The sequence below is a fragment of the Mobula birostris genome, chromosome 8 (assembly GCF_030028105.1).
Source record: "Mobula birostris isolate sMobBir1 chromosome 8, sMobBir1.hap1, whole genome shotgun sequence".
In the NCBI taxonomy this organism is placed as follows: domain Eukaryota; kingdom Metazoa; phylum Chordata; class Chondrichthyes; order Myliobatiformes; family Myliobatidae; genus Mobula; species Mobula birostris.
In genome coordinates, this window is record NC_092377.1 from 119,918,908 (window position 1) to 119,940,249 (window position 21,342).

At 44.1% G+C, this 21,342-nt stretch overlaps 1 protein-coding gene and 1 long non-coding RNA gene across 7 annotated transcripts in view; both read right to left on the minus strand.

Moving 5' to 3' along the window:
- Positions 1 to 21,342, minus strand: part of LOC140201638 (uncharacterized) — a 395,760-nt gene that overhangs the window by 68,808 nt on the left and 305,610 nt on the right. The gene's annotated exons all lie outside the window — the stretch shown is intronic.
- Positions 3,522 to 20,221, minus strand: LOC140201632 (uncharacterized). Of its 6 annotated transcripts, none has more exons than XR_011886916.1 (6): positions 20,125 to 20,221; positions 19,505 to 19,667; positions 18,779 to 18,931; positions 17,750 to 17,868; positions 17,273 to 17,376; positions 3,522 to 14,210 (listed from the first exon to the last, which is right to left on the minus strand). It is a non-coding gene; the product is annotated as an uncharacterized lncRNA (long non-coding RNA). The 6 variants fall into 6 exon arrangements; XR_011886915.1 differs by having other exon boundaries at positions 3,522 to 15,328; XR_011886917.1 differs by having other exon boundaries at positions 3,522 to 9,056; positions 14,143 to 17,376.

Consider the following 21,342-nt stretch of genomic DNA (forward strand, 5'->3'; position numbering starts at 1 on the left):
ATTCAATTTGCCTTTAATCCTGACAGGAACATACAAACTCTGCACTCTCAAAATTTCCCCTTTGAAGGCTTCCCACCTACCAATCACATCTTTGCCAGAGAACAACCTGTCCCAATCCACACTTTTTAGATCCTTTCTCATTTCTTCAAATTTGGCCTTCTTCCAGTTCAGAATCTCAACCCTAGGACCAGATCTATCCTTGTCCATGATCAAATTGAAACTAATGGTGTTATGATCACCGGAACCAAAGTGCTCCCCTACACAGACTTCCGTCACTTGCCCTAACTCATTTCCTAATAGGAGATCCAATATTGCATCCCCTCTAGTTGGTCCCTCTATATACTGATTTAGAAAACTTTCCTGAACACATTTTACAAACTGTAAACCATCTACACCCCTAACAATATGACAGTCCCAATCAATGTATGGAAAATTAAAATCCCCTACCACCACAACTTTATGTTTCCTGCAGTTGCCTGCTATCTCTCTGCAGATTTGCTCTTCCAAGTCTCGTGGACTATTGGGTGGTCTGTAATACAATCCCACTAATGTGGCCATACCTTTCCTGTTTCTCAGCTCCACCCATAAGGACTCAGTAGACAAGCCCTCTAATCTGTCCTGCCTGAGCACTGCTGTAATATTTTCCCTAACAAGCAATGTTACTCCCCCACCTTTCATTCCTCTGCCTCGATCACATCTGAAACATCAGAACCCTGGAATATTAAGCTGCCAGTCCTGCCCCTCCTGTAGCCAAGTTTCACTAATTGCTATAATGTCATAATTCCATATGTCAATCCACGCCCTCAACTCATCCGCCTTCCCCGCAATACTCCTAGCACTGAAATATATACACCTCAGAAGATTTTTACCACCACTCATGATGTTACAAGGAAGGAATTTTAGAAGTCAATAACGAGGCACCTATTACAATTCCAGCTATTTCATTAAAGTATGGTACAGGACAGACAGGGTCAGATTGCACTGACAAGCAAGGCAGAGAAGGAACAAATAGTGACCGGCTGTAACTAGGAAATGCAAGCACCTGGTTTGCTTTCATATCATCAGCCAGTCCAGGCCAGCTTAGATAAGGAAAGTGTTCAGCACAGGCTGATTGATTGACCCTTCAACTTTACAGGAAAAAAAAAGACAGAAATATAGAACCAAATATGGTTCCAGTTACAAAAGGTTTATGACAATGGCTGATTATAAAGATATGTGAACGAATGTGAAGAATGCTAAAACTACAAGGAAAAACACAATTAAAATAACAATCCAGCATTAGTGATTGGGGTTCTGAGACTGTGTCAGTTCCACGCTCTGCAGAAGTTCAGAAGTGATGGTTACAAAGTCACTCTGATATTACTGTAGATGTTTCTGACCATATTAACCAGAACATGGAGGGTAAGGATGCATTTAATCATCTCTATCCATTCACCTGTCCACTGACTTGAAATCGTAAATGTGGAGTGCTTGTCCATCCCATTAATCACAGACAACTTCTTAAACTGAGGAAAGGAAGAAGTGAGAGATATTAATGAAACTATAAACTCTGCAGGCTTCAGTTTCGCAGGGCAGTGACAGCAGTAATGGAGAGTTGTTACTGTGCTAGGATCAGTGTCCAGGGAAAATCCCAGAATAAGGCTATAAACTGGATTAGAAATGAAACAGGAAGTGGGAAGAACCCCAGGGATAGATGTGCAATAGTGGAAATAAGGGAGTGGTGACAGAATTATGAGAGAGGGACAGGATTTACAATACTGTGTGACAGGAAGTGGTAGAGAAACACACAAAATTTTAGAGCAGAATAAATCCTGATTAATTGTCAAAACAAAAACAAAGGTTAAAGTAACACACATCAAAGTTGCTGGTGACCACAGCAGGCCGAAGTTACCTCTTCTAGGAAGAGGTACAGTCGACATTTCAGGCCGAGACCCTTCATCAGGACAGGTTAAAGTAGCATGGTTGCAGGGTGTCCAGAACTGGGTGCTTCACATTTAAAAGTTATCAGTTCCCACAGAATAAGCTAAAAGGAGGCAGGAGATTGCTTTTCATCACAGGAGGTATCGGAGCCATGCTCTCTGGAGATGTAGATGCAGTAATCACTGATTAGGCAACTATTGAAGAGGAAATAATGAACACGGGTGGGGGGGGGGTTGAGGAAGAGATAGGTGGGGCTGGTCTGTAGACTTCAGACTGTGTTTGAATGTACAGCTGTTAAGCAGAACCTTACAGAACCTAATTAGAGACAGGCTGTTTTTGATTAGGTGATGTGAATTGAGGGAGAATTAAACTGAAATGTGTGGAAAAGGATCATGAGGAAGTAGTGAGTGCTACATGGTAGAATTCTAGTTCCAGCTGAGGGAGAACTCAGCTCCAAGAGGAAGATAATGACAACAAATACAATGATAATGTGTTACAGTCCATTTGCAAAGGGGGCTGAGTAAATCAGCTGACTGGCAGGTCAGTAGATGGACAATGATAGATATTCAGACAGTTACACCATAATTCTCAACAGAATTGTATCCCAATCATAGAGAGTGATTCCATCGGTAAGAAGAGCAATCCATGGCTGACAAAGAATGTCAAGGACATGTTAAATGGTAATGGGAGGAAGGAGGGGACCCAGAGGGAAGTAATAGGCAAGAGAGAAGAAAAAGATCCGAGTGGGGAAAAGAGGAAATTACCCCCCAATTAACAACGGGCCTGTTCCTTCATTCCCCACTCTGACATTTTATTTCTTTTCACCTGCCTATTATTTCACTGAGTTCCCTCTTCCTTTCCTTTCTCCTATGGTCCACTCTCCTCTTCCATCAGATCGCTTCTTCTGCAGCTCATGAACTTTCCCGTGCACCTGGCTTCACATATCACCTTCCAGCTACTCTCCTGCTCCTTCCCCCCACCCCCTACACCATTTTATTCTGGCATTTCCCCTTTCCTTCTCAGCCCTGAAGAAGGATCTTGGCCTAAAATGTCGGCTATCTATTCATTTCCATTGATACTGTGACCTGGGATTATCAAGTACAAAAAACGTAGCTTTGAAATCTTTACTCACCATGACGCTTCCTGATGCTCTGTTTGACTTTGCTCATCGCCTCCACATTGTTGGGAACCTCCTGAATCTCATCAGGTGAATGGCAGAGAATTCACACAATCACTGTGTTGGCATCAACCATTCCGTGGTGAGAACTTCAACTGGTTTATACAAATTACCCATAAATTATTCTGACAGGATCACAATCCGCTTTTCCTTTTCACCTTTTGTTTCACTGTGGTGGAATTACCCAGATTTCATTCCCGTGGTTCTGTTTATTACATTTATTCCTGGACAACACAATCCAGAAGGAATATGTCCCAGTGACCCAATGGGAGACTATGCTGCCCAAACAGCTATGTGATCAGACTTTCCAATAGATCTCTGAAACTTCAGTATCCACAGTGAGAATTCCTCCATGGCTCACTGATGATTCTGTATGATGAGGTGTTACATAACCAGCAACAATGAATATTAATCAATACAGGTGTTATGAAAACAACCAAACATTTATTAAACACATATAAACGATAAGAAAAAAAACAAAGGAAAACTTTAACCGGAGGTTAAACAGGTACGCAGCCATTCATCAACTTCACTCGGCTCTGGTTCTTAAAGCGTTAAATGCGAAAAAAGTTCTTAAAGCGATAACTTCAAAAGTCCAACAGTTTTACATATTCAATTGGGAGAGATTTCTCTGGAGTAGGAATTCTTCACCGACGCACCTTCACTGCCGGTTCTGTCCACAGGATTCCTGATGCCAAAAATAAACAGTTTAAATCGACTGACCTTAAATTCCTTTTAGAGAGAGAGAGAGAGAGAGAGCCTTTGTGCATGAACTCATTGCGCTCTTGCAAGAGTTATCTCAATGCAGGTTCTCTTCAACGAAGACTCAATAAGGCCGATCTTTTATTAAACTGCCAAACGATGCTGACTTCTCTCGATCCTTCACTTCGATGAATTCTTCACTCTCCCTTCAAAACTGTCGGAATTGAGTAAATTGGCACTTCCAGCCACAAATTCCCAGTTCCATAATATAAATCTTGTAAGAGAACGCACCTTCCATTTTAAAAATGAAACTGCGTCACAAAAACAAACACGCAACAGAAATGGAGGCACAACGCGTTCTACCTGGAAATCTACAAACTGAAAAACCTACTGCGTCACCTGAGTCGACCCTTATTTAGTCACGGGGAGGGGGGCACATATCATCACGTGACCTCACATCGGCGGGAAGATCACATCAGGTGACCTCTAAAAGACCATTACATCATTCTCACAAAAAAAACAGATCTCCTTGTGTATGTAACACCTCCCTCCAAAAAAAATGGTCTCTTGAAGAACAAATATTTAACAATTTATACAAAAAAAATACAAAGGTATAAAATTTACAAAATACACAATATATACAATCTTATCTTTCAGCACTTTACAAACTATTGTACTGTTGGAGTGTTACAAATGATAAAATATCACTCCAAAAAAACAAATTTTCATTGTACATTTAACATCTAGACAGTCAGCGATCACATTATCTTTACCCTTGATATGGGTGATCAAAATATTGTACTCCTGTAACATTAAACTGGATTATTAAATTGGAGTTTAATTTCATTAACCCTTCTCCTTAACAGTCACAGTGGCAACTTCTCTCTCATAATACAGTTTTATCATATTTATATGACACAACTGTGTTGTCTTCTTTCTACCTGGGGTTTTTAACCACCTAATCCACCTCATTCACTTTTGATTTAATCTCATAAGGACCATGGAATTTGGCTTCTAATGGGTTTGTTTGCACTGGAAAAAGAACCAACACCTCATCCTAGCTTCCTTATCATACCATGTCTTCATCTTCTCTTGAGCCAACTTTAAATTTTCCTTGGCCAAACTCAAGCTTTGTACAATCTGTCTTTAAATTTCAAAATATAATCTAACAAACTAGTGTGTACTTCTTTATTAATCCACTGTTCCTTCAACAAAGCCAAAGGTCCTCAAACTCTATGTCCAAACACAATCTCAAAAGGACTAAAACCTAATGATTCCTGTACTGCCTCCCTGACTGCAAAAAGTAGTAAATGTATACCTTCATCCCAGTCCTTTTCATTTTCTACACAACACGTCCTAATCATAGTTTTTAGTGTAGAATGAAATCTCTCCAAGGCTCTTTGTGATTCTAGATGATAGGCTGAGGAAATAATCTGCTTTGCTCCCAGTTTATAAACTATCTGCTGAAACAACCCAGACATAAAACTACTTCCTTGATCTGATTGTATTTCCTTAGGCAACCCAAAATAAGTGAAGAATTTGATAAGAGCCTTTGTCACAGTTTTGGCTGTTATATTCCGAAGAGGTACTGCCTCTGGAAACCTAGACTCTGTGCACATAATAGTTAATAAATATTGATGTCCAGTTTTAGTTTTTGGCAAAGGACCTACACAGTCTACAATGATTTTTGAGAACGGCTCACCAAATACAGGAATTGGTTGCAATGGAGCCACTGGAGTAACCTGATTAGGTTTACCAACAATTTGACATGTATGACATGTTCTACAAAATGTTGCCACATCCTGTCTGAAACTAGGCCAATAAGAATGTTTAGAAACTTTTTTCATAGTTTTCTTTACCCCCTAAATGACCACCCAAAGGAATACTATGAGCCATCGTCAAAATCTCATTTCAGTAAATTTTAGGGACAACAACCTGATGATTAGCTTTCCATTCCTCACTAGCAGGAATTGTAGGACATCTCCACTTTCTCATTAATACCCCCTTTTCAAAATAATATCCAACTGGTACTTTTCCAATTTCACTATCTGGAAGAGCTTGTTCATTTACTTTAACTATCTCAGGATCCCTACCCTGCTCTGCTATCATCTCCTTCCGAGATAAAGACAAATCTTCCTGATCAGACTTGCCACCAAAATCCTGATCAAATAAGGTAGGTAAGAAAGTTTCTGATACATCCTCAAAATTCAAATCTTGATTTGAACTGTCATGGGTAACAACCACATCCTTTACGTCAGTCTTCTTAGCCATAGCTCTTGTTACAACACAGGAAGAATCTGTGTTAGAATCCCTCTGTGGTTCCTCAGAATGTGAATTTATTGTCAAATGCACATCAGGAAAAACTTGTCCACCTGCTAAATCATTCCCTAACAAACCAGAAACATCATTCACAGGTAAACTGGATTGTAGTCCTACTTTAACAACCCCTGCAACTAACCCTGACCTTAAATTTACTCTATGTAAATTTACTGGCATAAGGGCACTCCCTACTCCTCTTATATAATTTACCTCACCAATGTCAGACTCATCACTAAACCTTAACACACTATCTAATAGTAGTGATTGTGAAGCTCCAGTATCTCTAAGTATCCTTATCAGTACTGCATTGGATCCTTCTTTCAAGGATAGAAATCCTTCTGTTATAAAAGCGTCATATCCCTTCTTAACCTGGTCAGACTGACACATCTTCATTAATATTTTCTAAACCCTGTGGTTTTACAGATTTTCCAATACGCTGCACACAAGCATCTGGGGCCACTTCTTTCTCTTTCCATTTCAATTGGAAGCAATTAGCCACTACATGTCCAGGTTTCTTACAATAATTACAAATAATACCAAAATGTCTTTCCTTCACATCTCCTTTAATCCTTACTTTTCTCACTAACTTCAGATTTAATTTCTGATTTACCATGACTCTGTGTTAGTTTTCCTTTAAAAAAAAATACCTGGAGAAAATTTATTCTTGCGAATTAAAACATACTCATCAGCCAATTTAGCAATCTCCTGCAATGTAGCAGTGTCCCGTTCATTTAAGTATGTTCTCACTTCAACAGGAATGCTTCTTTTAAATTCCTCCTGCAAAATCAGCTCTTTCAATTTATACTCCCCATTCACATTTTTAGAGGAAACCCATCTCTCAAAACAGATTTCTCATAGGCAACTTCCACAGAAGTTTTTTTTTTCCACCTATTTCTTTAAACTTCTAAATCTTTCTCTATACGCTTCCAGAACCATCTCGTATGCTTTTAATATATATTCTTTAACAATATCATAATCCATTGCTTGTTCAGCATTTAAAGCTGTATAAACTTGTTGTGCCTTACCTTTAATTACACTTTGTAACATCACTGGCCACTGGTCCTTCGGCCACTTTGAACTCAGAGCAACTGTTTCGAAATGCTGAAAATATGCATCCACATCAGCTTCATTAAATGGAGGAGCCAAAACAACCTCACGACTAGCAATAAATTGTTTTGTAGAACCAGAAGACTGATTCCCAGACCTTATTTTCTCCATCTCTAGCTCAAATTTCCTCTGGTTTTCAGCTACTCTTTCTCTCATTTCCACTTTAAATCTTTCAAACTTTAACTGTTCAAGATGCAACCGCATTTCCAGATTACTCATTGTAAACTTCTCTACACCTCCTCCTCAAAATATTCCAAATTAATATAATGTTCAGCAATTTTCCTTTGTATGAAAGCCTTGGTAGAATTTCTTGTAATTCGTTTAATATCCAACTTCTAAGCAATCTCCAAACCACAGGTTTCCGCGCATTCTCTAAAAATTCCATGTCAGGCGTCTTCAAAAACTCGTCATTGTTGCCGAATACAACACACACACCAATCAAACCAAAAAAAAAAAAAAAAATCGGTTATTCCCTTTTACCAAATCAAAATTGCAATTACCAGCACTTAAACTCAAAATCGGAACATATCCCACGAGCCCAACAAAATTATGTTACGTAACCGGCAACAATGAATATTAATCGAGACAGGTGTTATGAAAACAACCAAACATTAAACACATATAAACAATAAGGCAAAAAAAAAAACAAAGGAAAACTTTAATCGGAGGTTAAACAGGTACGCAACCGTTCATCAACTCCACTCCGCTCTGGTTCTTAAAGCGTTAAATGCGAAAACAGTTCTTAAAGCGATACAGTCAGATTTAGTTCTTGAAGCGATATTCAGAAGTCCAACAGTTTTACACATTCAATCGGGAGAGACTTCTCTGGAGAACGATTTCTTCACCGACGCACCTTTACTACCGGTTCTGTCCACAGGATTCCCGATGCCGAAAATAAACAGTTTAAATCGACTGACCTTAAATTCCTTTTAGAGAGAGAGAGCTTTTGTGTATGAACTCATTGCGCTATTGCAAGAGTTATCTCAATGCAGGTTCTCTTTAACGAAGACTCAATAAGGTCGATCCTTTATTACACTGCCAAACGATGCCGACTTCTCTCGACCCTTCACTTCCATAAATTCTTCACTCTCCCTTCAAAACTGTCCGAATTGAGTAAATTGGCACTTCCAGCCACAAATTCCCAGTTCCATAATACAAATCTCGTAAGAGAACACACCTTCCGTTTTAAAAATGAAACTGCGTCACAAAAACAAACATGCAACAGAAACGGAGGCACAACACGTTCTACCCCGAAATCTACAAACTCAAAAACCTACTGCGTCACCTGAGTCGACCCTTATGTAGTCACGGGGGGGGGGGAGGAGGAGGGAGGAGGGGGAGGAGGAGGGAGGGGGAGGAGGGAGGGGGAGGAGGGAGGAGGGGGAGGGAGGAGGGAGGAGGGGGAGGGAGGAGGGAGGGGGAGGAGGGAGAGGAGGGGAGGAGGCGGAGGAGGAGGAGAGGACATGTCATCACGTGACCTCACACCGGCGGAAAAATCACATCAGGTGACCTCCAAAAGACCATTAAATCATTCTCACAAAAAAATACAGATCTCCTTGAGCAAGTAACAGAGGTCTCTTTCTTCTGATCTTCCTGAATCATAAGATTCAGTGAGCTGGTCTCCACTGTATGACCTCTGTGACATCTTATGCTCAATTTTACATTTACTCAATCAGGAGCTGTGGATATCACTGATCCAAGCTACTCACCTTTGATGCTGCTCCCCAGTGTTCCCTTAGAGGTGAAAGAACAACTTGGACCAGGACAATCTACAGTAATGCTACTCATTGTCTTGGGCTATGTTATTTCTTTTCTTCATGACTTTGTTTTTCTGAAATCATAACCATATTTAGCAATAGAGTGCAGAACAGACCCTTTGGGCTCTTTGAGCCACGTTGGCCAATAATCCTGAACAAACCCAATTAACCTTACCTTAATCCCAGGAGAGATTACCATGACCAATTAAACTACTCGGTAGGCATTTGGTCAAAGGGAGGGCACAAGATAACCTGAACATTCCACGGAGAATATATACAGAGACTCCTTTCAGAAAGGCATCGGAACCGAACTCTGAACACTGGAACTGAACTTCAAACTTCAATAGTGTCACGCTGTGCTTTATGGGTGGAACTGAGAAATACGAAAGGTATAAACACATGAATGGGGCTATATTATTGATTACCCAACAGTCTACAGGATTTAGTAGAAGGAATTTGCCGAGATCAGTCTCTTGCAAGAAGCAATGTTAAAAAGTATTGAAAGTAATTTTAACATTCCGCATATTGACTGGGACTCCGATACTGTAAAAGGACTAGATGGGACAGAGTTTGCCAAATATGTTCAGGAACGTTTCTTTGAGCAGTACATAGATGTACCAATCAGAGGGTTTGCAAGTAGACAAGACCATAAGACAAAGGAGCAGATATTGGCTATTCAGCCCATCACGTATGCTCCGCCATTTCATCATGAGCTGGTCCATTCTCCCATTTAGTCCCACTCCCCCGCCTTTTCACCATAACCTTTGATGCCCTGGCTACTCAGATACATATCAATCTCTGCCTTAAATACACCCAATGACTTGGCCTCCACTGCTGCCCGTGGCAACAAATTCCATAGATTCACCACCCTCTGGCTAAAAAAAATTTTGTTCGCATTTCTGTTCTGAGTGGGCGCCCTTCAATCCTTAAGTCATGCCTTTTCATATTAGACTCCCCCATCATGGGAAACAACTTTGCCATATCCACTCTGTCCATGCAATTCAACATTCAAAATGTTTCTATAAGACTTGATATCCTTTTGAGGAATGAGTCAGGACAGGTGACAGAAGTTTGTGTGTGGGAACACTTTGCATCCAGTGATCATAATGCTAATAGTTTCAAAGTAACTATGGAAAAGGATATGTCTGGTCCATGAGCCAGATTCTAAATTGGAGAAAGGTCAGTTTTGATGGTATTGCAAAGGATCTGGCAAGTGTTGATTGGAACAAGCTGCTCTCCCGCAAAGGGTTGCTTGGTAAGTGACATTTTGCGAGTACAAAGATTGCATGTGCCTGTCAGAATAAAGATAAAGATAACTGGTTTAGGGAACCTTGATTTTCAAGAGATATTGAGACTGTGGTTAAGAAAAAAAAAGGAAGTTTATAGCGGGTATAGGCAGAGAGGAAGATATGAGGTGCTTATGGAGTATAAGAAATGCAAGAGAACACTCAGGGAAGAATTCAGCAGGGCTAACAAAAGGCACAAAGTTGTCCTAGCAGACAAGGTGAAGGAGAATCTTAAGGGATTCTACTGATATGTACAGTGTAAAAAGGTTTCAAGGGACAAAATTCATTTTCTACATGATCAGAATGGTAATCTATACATGGAGACAAAAGAGATGGAGGAAATCTGAAATAGATTGTTTGCATCTGTATTTACTTGGGAGATGGACACAGAACTTGCAGAAGTGAGGCAAAGCAGCAGTGAGATCATAGATCCTATAAAGATTACAGAGGAGAAGGTGTTTTCTATCTTGAGGCAAATTAGGGTGGATTAATCGCCAGGGCCTGTCAATGTGTCCCCTCGGACCCTATGAATTGGCAAGTGTAGAAACTGCAGGGGCCCTGGCAGAGACACTTAAAGGACCCTTCACTACAGGTCAGGTGGCAGAGGATTCTATGATAATTAATGTTGTTCTGCTGTTTAAAATGCTCTAAGAATAAACCGTGAAATTATAGGCCAGCGAGTCTGAAATCAGTAGCGGGAAAGTTACTGCTAGGTATTCTAAGGGACAGGATATAAGAGTATTTGGATTGACAGGTACTAATTAGGGATAGTCAGCATTGCTTTGTGGGTGGGTGGTCATGTCTAACCAATCTTCGAGTATTTCAAAGAAGTTATCAGGAAAGTGGATGAAGGCAAGGCTGTGAATATTCTCTACGTGGACTTCAGGAAGGCTTTTGATGAGGTTCCCAATGGGAGGTTAGCTCAAAAGGTTCAGTCACTTGGCATTCAAGATCAGGTAGTAAATAGGATGGACTTTGGCTTTGCAGGAGAAGCTGGAAAGTGATATTAGATGGCTGCATCTCTGCGAGGAGGCTTGTGACTACTGGAGTGCCGCAAGGATCGGTGCTGGGTCCATTGTTGTTTATCCTCTATATCAATGATCGGGATGATAATATGGTTAACTGGATCAGCAAAATTACAAATAACACCAAGACTGGGAGTGTAGTGGACAGCAAAGAAAACTAACAAAGCCTGCAGGGGGCTCTGGATCAGCTGCAAAAAGTGCTGAAAACTGGTAGATGGAATTTAGTGCAGACAAGTGTGAGGTGTTGCAATTTTACTCCTCATAATTATGAGTAAAGATAGAGTAAATGCAGGCAGGCCTTTTCCACTGAGGTTGGTGGGACTACAACTGGAGGTTATGGAGCAAGGGTGAAAGGTGAAATATATAAGGGGAACATGAGGGAAAACTTCATTCAGTGGGGCGAGGGAGTGTGGAACCAGTTCCAGCACAAATGGTGGAAGCGAGCTCGAATTCAACTTTTAAGCAAAGTTTGGATAGGTACATTGATGCCAGTGGTATGGAGGGCTATGGTCTGGATGCAGTGTGATGGGATTAAGCAGTTCAAATGTATCAGAATGGACTAGATGGGCTAAAGGGCCTCTTTCTTTGCTCTAATTTTCTATGATTCTAACTCCTACGCTACGGATTTGTGCCATGTACTATTTGCAGTTTCCTGTGTGCTGCTAGCAATGTGTTTTGCACTTTGGCACAAGAGGTATGCTGTTTTGTTTGGCTTCATTCATGTATGGCTGACATTTGAACTTATCTCTGACACTCCTAGAATGAACATAAAACACATTTCATCCCAACATTCCATTCTGTCAATTACCTTGCTTACAAATGTACCGGTCATGATAGCTACATTACTCTCAATTCCTCTCCCTTTTGACCCAGTGCACTAGCTTCCAGCCTCCTGCCAAACTAGTTTAAAACCATCTGCTCAGCACCTTAGTACCTCACTGCTGGGAAATGCAAACCGTTTCTCATGTATAGTTTGTCCCTACCAGAGAACAGGTTTGAGCTATCCAAGATTTTAACACCTTACCTGTGCACCAGTTCCCCAGCCACTAATTAATTTCTTCTATGTTTCTGTTCCTGTCCAGATCAGCACCAGACACTCTATAATCAAGAAACCAAAACCTTGGAGGTCCAATTTTTCAGCCTCTTTCCTAAATCACTATGCTCACTCTACTGGACCTCTTCCCCATTCCTATCTATGTCATTATACACTATGACCATTGGCTGTTCACCCTCTCCACTCATGGATGGTCTGCAGATGCCTGAACGCATCATCAGTCCTGGTTTATGGAGGCAACACATCATTGACCGAGTTATTCAAGGAGGTGAGGAAGATGACTGGTGAGGGCAGGGGTATGGATGTTGTCTACGTGGAGTTCAGTAAGCTGTTTGACAAGGTCCCTCGTGAGAGATTCAACCTGAAGAATAAAGTGCATGGGATCCACAGTGATGAAACCATTTGTATTTGGCAGATGCTGGAGATATTGAGCAACACACACAAAATGTTGAAGGAACTCAGCAGGTCAGGCAGAGTCCCAGAATAATAGGCAGTTGATGTTTCGGGCCAAAACCTTTCTTCAGGACTTTGGCCCAATACCTCATCTGCATGTTCTCTTTCATAGATGCTGCCTGTTCTGCTGAGTTCCTCCAACATTTTGTGTTTTGTCAGAAATTGGGAAGTTTTGATGCGATTTTATAAAACCCTGGTAAAGATGCATCTAGACTCTTGAGATGTATCTAGTTTCTAGAGTATTGCATTTATTTCTGGTCACACCATTGCAGAAAGGGAGTGGAGGCATTAGAGAGTGTGTAAATGTAGTTTTCAAGCATGCTGTCTGGATGAGAGTGCATGTGTTATGAAGTGAGTTTTGACAAACTAGATTTGGTTTCTCTGGAGCAGTGGTGATCTGATAGAGGTTTTTAAATCTTCAGATGAAAAGAATGGGTAGAAAGAGGTATGTGTCTTTCCTCATGGACAGAATGTCTTCTATTGGAGAACATGCATGACGTAAGAATGCGGCCAATCAAAACATACTACAGTAGAAAGCATGCATTTCAGATGAGGGAGGCAAATTTCAAAGGAGGTGCGCAGAGTAAGTTTTTTGAAAAAAAAAATTCAGAGTGGTGGATGCCTGGTGGATGACCAATCGGGTCAGCAGAGGCAAACATGAGAGAGGTGTTTAAGAGCTTTTACATGGATGCATGCACGTGCAGAGAATGGAGAAATATGGACATGTAGGAAGGATGGATTTGTGTAGTAAGTGCTTATATACCAATTTAAATAGTTCAGCACAACAAAATTGTTTTTATTAATGCACTTTGAAATAAATGGGAAGTCCATCGGATGGAAAGGGAAACTCAAATGTGATGGTGAGAGACCGAGTGATCTTGGACAACAACTGAGGCCCAATGAGCAGCTTCAGAGTCACTGAGCAATAACAACGCTTCATTGAAAGAGAGTGGAAGCAGGGAATTACTGGCTACTCCATCACTCCATTATATTCCACTCCACAGGAAAACACTGAGAACATTGTCATGGGAAAATGATTGGGCAGACATGACATCCAGCTCCTGAACAAAAATAGTATTTGGTAAGCCAATTGTCTGAGCATTTCATCACCAGGACAGTTGGAGGAGGTGGAATGTAACTTTATCATTGAAACACTGACAGTGTTCCTCTCTACAGCTGAACTGAGTGGAGACCCTGGCCGGTTCAGGACAGCACAAAGAACTAATATTATGAATCTGGAGTCACCTACAGACCAGACAAAGGAAGTAGAGGGAAGGATGTTGTCACATCACCATTGGGATAAAGAAGTGCAAAAACACTTAGCTTTACAACTGTTACTCACTCTGACAATCCATGATACTTTGTTTGATTCTTTCCTTTGCCTCCCTATTGCCGGAACCCTCCTGAATCCTGTTAATTCACACAACCACAGTATTAGCATCAAACAATCCCTGGTGAACAACTTGCACTGGCTTATTCCGTTTATCCAAAGACTGTTCCAGAAGGACCACAGCACAGATGTCTTCACTTTTCACCCTTTGTTTCTTTGTGGTGGAATTACACAAATTTCATTCACCAGGTTGTACCAGTCTCTGTCTGTTGTGTTTATTCCTACACAACACAATTGGGTGGAGGGACCTCTGAGTGACCCAGTAGCAGAATATCCTGTCCACCCACTTCTGAAATCAAACCCTCTAACTGGTCCATGAACTGTCAGCATCCACCTTGACAATGCCCTCCTGGCTCCCCCTTGTTTCCACAGGATCGCACCTTTCTTGTGGTCTTCCTCGGTCACTGTCAGGGGACTCAATGAGCTTGGCTCCCTCATGTGACCTCAGGGGTAAGTATATTTACCTTACATTTTCCATGTACTTGATCAGGGCTGTAAACATCACTGGCAATATTGATGGTTACCATCACCTCTAATGCCTCAGAACGACAGAGGGGCTACATGACTCACAGTGAAGGATGTGGCTCCGATACTTTTCAGACCTGGTGATGGTCACAGAGACAGGAGAGGAGTGTGGGGACAAGAGGGGTTACAAAAACAGCAGCAGGTGCAGGGTTAATAGAGTTACAAAAATGGAGGTGGTTCTACTGGAGGGGATTACTGAGATAGAGATGGGTGTAGAGCTTGGCGTCAGTTACAGAGATAAGGAAGGGTATAAGTGTGGCAGGGCGTTACAGATGTTGTGCAGGAGGGGCTTGAAGAGACGGTGAGGGTTGTCAGCGTGGACGGGGGTCACAGAGGTTGGGACAGATGTAGAGAAGCGGTCTCCAACCACCAGGCCGCGGACCGGTACCGGGCCGCAAAGCATGCGCTACCGGGCCGTGAGGAAGCGATATGATTTGGCGATAGGAGTCAGCTGCACCTTTCCTCATTCCGTGTCACGGCCACTGTTGAGCCATTACGCACGCGAGGTCATTACCCACGCGTTATCCGTGTCAGTGCGAGAAGATCAACTCCTCAAGCTTGCAAATGACGGCGGACTGGAAAGTCTGTTTGACATAACATCTCTGCCGGCATTCTGGATCAAAGTCAAGGGTAAAAATCCTGAGATAGCCACGAAGGCACTGAAAACGTTGCTTCCATTTCCAACATATCTCTGCAATGAATGCAACGAAAACTAAATTGTGGAATAGACTGGACATAAGGAACCCCCTTCGAGTATCGCTGTCTCCCATCACCCCTCGATCAGACCGTCTTCTTGCAGGGAAATAAGCTCAGGGCTCCCACTGATGCAGCGATATTTGTGTGTTGCAATGATTTTATATGTTCATACGGGGAAAATATGCGCTGCGTGTTTAATATCCAAATGTTACTTAAAATGTTGTGATGCTATTGACTTACATAACCATTTAAAAATCACAGCATGGAAACAGGCCATCTCGGCCCTTCTAGTCCGTGCCGAACGCTACTCTCACCTAGTCCCACCGACCTGCACTCAGCTCGTAACCCACCATTTTTTCCTGTCCATATAGCTATCCATTTTTTCTTTAAGTGATAATATCGAACCTGCCTCTGCCACTTCTACTGGAAGTTCGTTCAAAACCTACTTCAAGCTCCCCTGACAATTGACTTATCACTATATTCATGCGAGGAAAATATAAATGTGTTTAATATTAAATTCGTTAGATAAACCCATTTAGAAAGGAAATTGAGTGTATTAGCCACTTATCACCGATATTCCGGTCGTGATTAAGACCCCCCTCCCCCCCCCCCGAACAGAATCGCCAAAAACGATTGTGGGGGGGCTTACACGCATGCGCGCTGGTGCCCGCGCAAGGCTTCATGGTCATTGTAGTCTTACTCTGGGTAAACACAGCGTATTTGACTGCTACTCTCGTCCGTTGGCAACCCTACCCCCCACCCCACCCGGTCGGCAGTCCGCAAAAATATTGTCAATATGAAACCGGTCCGCAGTGCGAAAAAGGTTGGGGACCCCTGATGTAGAGCCATAGCAGGTACATTGAGCGGGCGGGCTATATGGGCTGGAGGGGGTCACAGAGATAACAGTCCTGGTTGAAAGTTTCCATCCCTCTGCATCCGCAGATGCTGCCTGACGCTCTGAGCTCATCCAGCAAATTGCTTTATGCTCCACAATTATTTAGTGACAGGAGAGAAGTGGAATGCCTGAGAGAAACTTTTGCAATACACAGATTGAAGCTGATGGAGAATATTTACCTTTGACCCACTAGAGGGCATTTTGAAAATCCTGAATTTCATGAGACACCTTGTAGACAAACAGTAACACAGGGAATCTCTGGACCTTCACTCTGGTAGATGTCCTTGAGAAGATTGTGAAGGAGCTGGACATCTCCTCGACCGTACCTCTGCACTGTGATACATAGATCATGTGCTCACTCAGCCTACCTCACACCAGGCACATTTCACTCAGAGTGATTCTCAGTAACGGAACGGAAGGGCACTGATTTAATGTCCCTCTGAGCGCAGAGGTGGACACCCAGCAGTATTCAACATCGTGTGTCATGAGAACATGCATTGTACCAGTGCAGATCAGTCTGAGGTACAGGAGATCCCAAGTGATGTAAATGTCTCACGTTAATTATGTTGATTTACAGAGACAGGGAAGGGCAAGAGCCGAGAGGGGGTTACAGTGATGTGAAGAGCTGTAGGGCAGAGGACAGCAGAGATGTGGTGTACTTTGCGGTTGGGGGACAGTTACAGCTATGAAAGGGTTGTAGCGGCCTGAGCAGGTCAGATAGATGGGGAGTGGTGTAGTGGTCGGGGGTGGGTGGGGGTCACAGAAATCTGGCAGAATGTAAAGGGGAGAAGAGGTCACACAGGTGGAGACGGTATCGATGCTGGGGACCTCAATCACTTTCCACAGAACGCCTCCCTGGAGGCATGGGACCACTGCTGAGCTTCAGGTGTCTTATCATTGGGAAGTTGTGGGAAGTACATTCAGGCTACTAAGTTCAGTCCCTTGACTGCCACCCTGTCCTCTCACCGTTATGCCGAAGCTTCTCCAAGCTGCTTCCCCCTTGGTTCAAGTCTGAAGTACCCTCGCTCGATACTGATGGACTCACACCATCCTATGGATTCTTGATGATCCTACTGAACAGCATACATGGCAATTAGGAACAAGTACTTTTGGCCCAGACCCAGACAAATAGTGACCTCAGTTCCCGATGGAGTTTTCCTGCTCTGACCCTCCCACCATCCTTCACAGTGCGGTTAATGATTTACTGGAGCACAATTATGTCAGTCTCCCACTCTGGACACGGATAAGACATGTCCCTGATTTTCCACATGGGAAATTTAGAGTACAGTGTGATGTGTGGTCAGGGAAAGGCAGGCTTTATCCACCGGGGCAGGAAACTCCTCTGGATCTGGTCTAGTCGATGCTACTCTGATGGTTTGAATGCCTTAGGGAGATGGCTGTCATTGACATAAGGAGTCAACACACTCCAACAGTAATTCATACCTGATTTAGTCATGGGCATAAATTCTGTTCCTTCAGGGAATGGTTCCAAACTGCCACATCTCTGGGGTTGAACAACAGAATCACGGCACAAATGTCTTCCTTCCGTGCTCTCTTCTCTCCTGAAACACACAGTACAGAGTGATCTGTGGAAGGGGTGTGTGCCCTACCCACTGTAGGAACCCACGGGATACATCCACTCTTCCACCTGAGGCTCTGTTCATCTTCCTGCCTTGTCTGTGTCTGGGTGGTGTGGGGGTAATGTACGAGGCATTGCTCCCACCCCACTGCCGGCACTCATGTCTACACAGAAGGGACAGCGCTGCTGTAACTGCTGCTTCCTGTGTTGTGTCAAAGTGGAGTAGCAATGCTGGACTGTCCTCTCCAGGGCACAAGCCTGGGTGGAAAATTTGAAAAACCGGCTGTTGCTCCTGCAGCGGGATTCCCCTCTCCACATCACTGATGTACTCGAAGGGAAGAGCAAGTACCGATACAGCTTGGCATCAGTGCCATCTCTGAGGTTGCCAGAGTGAAGTTGTAAACTACATCAAACTCCCTCAGGGACCCGGCTCCAGATTTCTTCCTCGGGGTTTACTCCAAAACCTTTCCCATGGGAGGGGATGGCTGCAAGGCAGCAGAAGTTTGAAATCAGAGAATTCCTTTTCCTAAGCGGCTGCCGTCCAAGGCTGAATGGCCCCACCTACCCAAAGCAGCTGGTTTTGAAGCACCAGTGGTTCACCTTTGCTCTGCTCTGGTCAGCAGAAGCAGCTCCGCTGGGCCTAGTCACTAAGCCACACGTGAAGGCCAAGAGTTGGGACAGCAGTGCCAGAGGCACCACTTTTCACTGGGCTTCCTCACTCAGGTGCACAGAAAGATCCACACACCATTTCACACAGAGCAAGGGAATGTATTCATGTCCCAGACAATGTTGTTAACAGGATCCCCAGGTCTTTGCCTCAGTGCTGTTTCTGGGAGCTGTGAACTAGAACACATCCCTCATCACATTCAGCAACAAAGAATGAGAACATTTACCTGTGACCCACTGTACTGCCCTTTCAATGTCCTCACTCTCACCAGACTCCTTGCAGACAAACAGGACACAGAGGACACCTGGCTTTTCACACTGGGAGATGTCGAGCGCCTTCACAATCCTCTCATGGAAGTCTCCTCGACCGTAACACTGCACTGTAAAACACAGAACCCGTGCTCACTCAGCCTGCAGCACACCAGCACATTTCACTCAGGGTGATTCTCATTACCGGAAGGGATTGGGCTTGATTTAATGTCTGGCTGAGATTCCAGATTGACACTCAGCAGCATGGGTCAACATCTCGTGTCCTGGGAACGGGCTTTGTGCCAGTGTCGATCAGTCAGAGGAACGGGAGATTGTGTGGGATGTGGTAGCAACAGGTTAATGTTGATTTTTACCGCAAGAAACTTCCCCACCATGCTTCAGAGGTGCGTCCGAGGACAGGAATTGCAGTCAACGGCTCAGGCAGTGAAAGACACTTTCACGGAAATTAGGGGTACTTATGGGAAGTACAGGGAAGGGGGATTGACGCACACAGGGAGCTTTGTGGTGACAGTGATTGGAAGGGGCACAGGGGCTTATAGAGACGGGAAGGGGCGTAGTGACCAGACGGGTCAGAGAGATGGGAAAGTGTGTATAGACCAGCGAGGTGCACGGACAACGGGGTGTATTGTACGCGTGAGCCTGGTTTCTCAGCAGTACGTGTTGCCCCAACTCTTGACTCTCACCGTTACACCGAATCTGATCCGACTCCATGCTGCTTTACTTTGGGCTGCCCGTGCCTGTGTGCGGCACCTTCCGATCAGAACCACCGTCCAAGCCCGGCACTGAGTGAGTTACCGCTTCGTGATTCTCACCCTTCCCGATCCCGTTTGATCAGAATTCTGTCGCCTAAAACACCAAGAACAAGTGAAGAGCGGGTTTCTTTTCAGAGCCTCCCACCCTCACACCCGGTGCACTCGGTGACTGACCGGGGTACAGCTCCATCAGTCTCCACCACACATCGGAAACGTCCCTGATGTTGCCTGTGGGAAATTTATGGTGACGGGTGAGTTGTGGCAGGTTTTACCCACCGGGGCAGTAACCTGCTCTCGTCGCGCAACTGTCGACTACGGTGTCGGTCGCTCGGGGACACCGTAACCACAATCATCCGGCTACATTTTCTTTTAAATCATTGTTTTTTTCTCCTCCAACTCCCTCTCGACTTCACCGTACATCCCCCAACATCCAATCCCGATATTCGTTCGCTTCATCCTCCCCTGCAACTGCTTCCCACCCTCTCAAGAAACCTCGATTTCCCTTCTACATCATCCCTCTCCCTCCAGTCCTCCCGCCCGTACCGACTAACCGTTTCCTGGACTCTGAGACTTCCTCTTCCATCGCTACCAAGTGCGAATACTTTCTCTTGTTTTGCCGTGGTTTTGAGGGCGGGCGCTCTGCCTGCAATTACTCCTCCAGTCAGGAGCCAATCACCACGCGGCCGGATTGCGTGTGGGCCGGGCGGAAGGTGAGACACATTGATACCGGAGCTCGGACTGCGATTGGTCGAAGCTGCAGAAGGGCGGATGTAAGCAGCGGCTCTTCCCAGCGTGGAGTCTGCAGTTCAGTCCCCTGGTTCCTATTATCCCACCGGTGGAAACATTCCACCAAGTTGCAAGAGGGCCGGGCTGCAGGGGAAGCTGAAATATTGTGGGTGTGAGAACCCCTCCCAGCATGCTGCTGGTGACGGCCAAGCCATCAAGAACAAAGTTGATGAACTCAGTACGAGACTGACCTTCCGGAAAAAAATGAGGAACTGTTGTAAGACCATAAGATACAGGAGCAGAAGTAGGCTATTCGGCCCATCGAGTCTGCCCCGCCATTCAATCATGGGCTGATCCACTTCATCCAATCATTCCCACACCCCTGCTTTCACCCCATACCCTTGATGCCCTGGCTAATCAAGGACCTATATATCTCTGCCTAAATAAACCCGATGACTTGACCTCCACAGCCGTTCGTGGCAACAAATTCCACAGATTTACCACCCTCTGACTAAAGTAATTTCTCTGCATTTCAGTTCTAAAGGGATGTCCTTCAATCCTGAAGTCCTGAAGTCATGCCCTCTTGTCTTAGAATCCCCTACCATGGGAAATAACTTTGCAATATCTAAATACAAAATAATCTGCAGATGCTGGGGTCAAAGGAACACTCACAACACGCTGGAGGAACTCAGCAGGTTGGGCAGCATCCGTGGAAAAGATCGGTCAACGTTTCGGGTCGGAACCCTTCGTCAGGACTGCAGAGGGAAGGGGCAGAGACCGTATAAAGAAGGTGGGGGGAGGGTGGGAAGGAGAAGGCTGGTAGGTTCCAGGTGAAAAACCAGTAAGGGGAAAGATAAAGGGGAGGGGGAGGGGAGGCGAGGAAGGGAGGCAGGGATGTGATAGGCAGGAAAGGTGAAGAAAGAATAGGGGAAAACACAATGGGTAGTAGAAGGAGGCAGAACCATGAGGGAGGTGATAGGCAGCTAGGAGAGGGGGCACAGTGACATAGGGATGGGGAAGGGAGGGGGAGGGAATTACCGGAA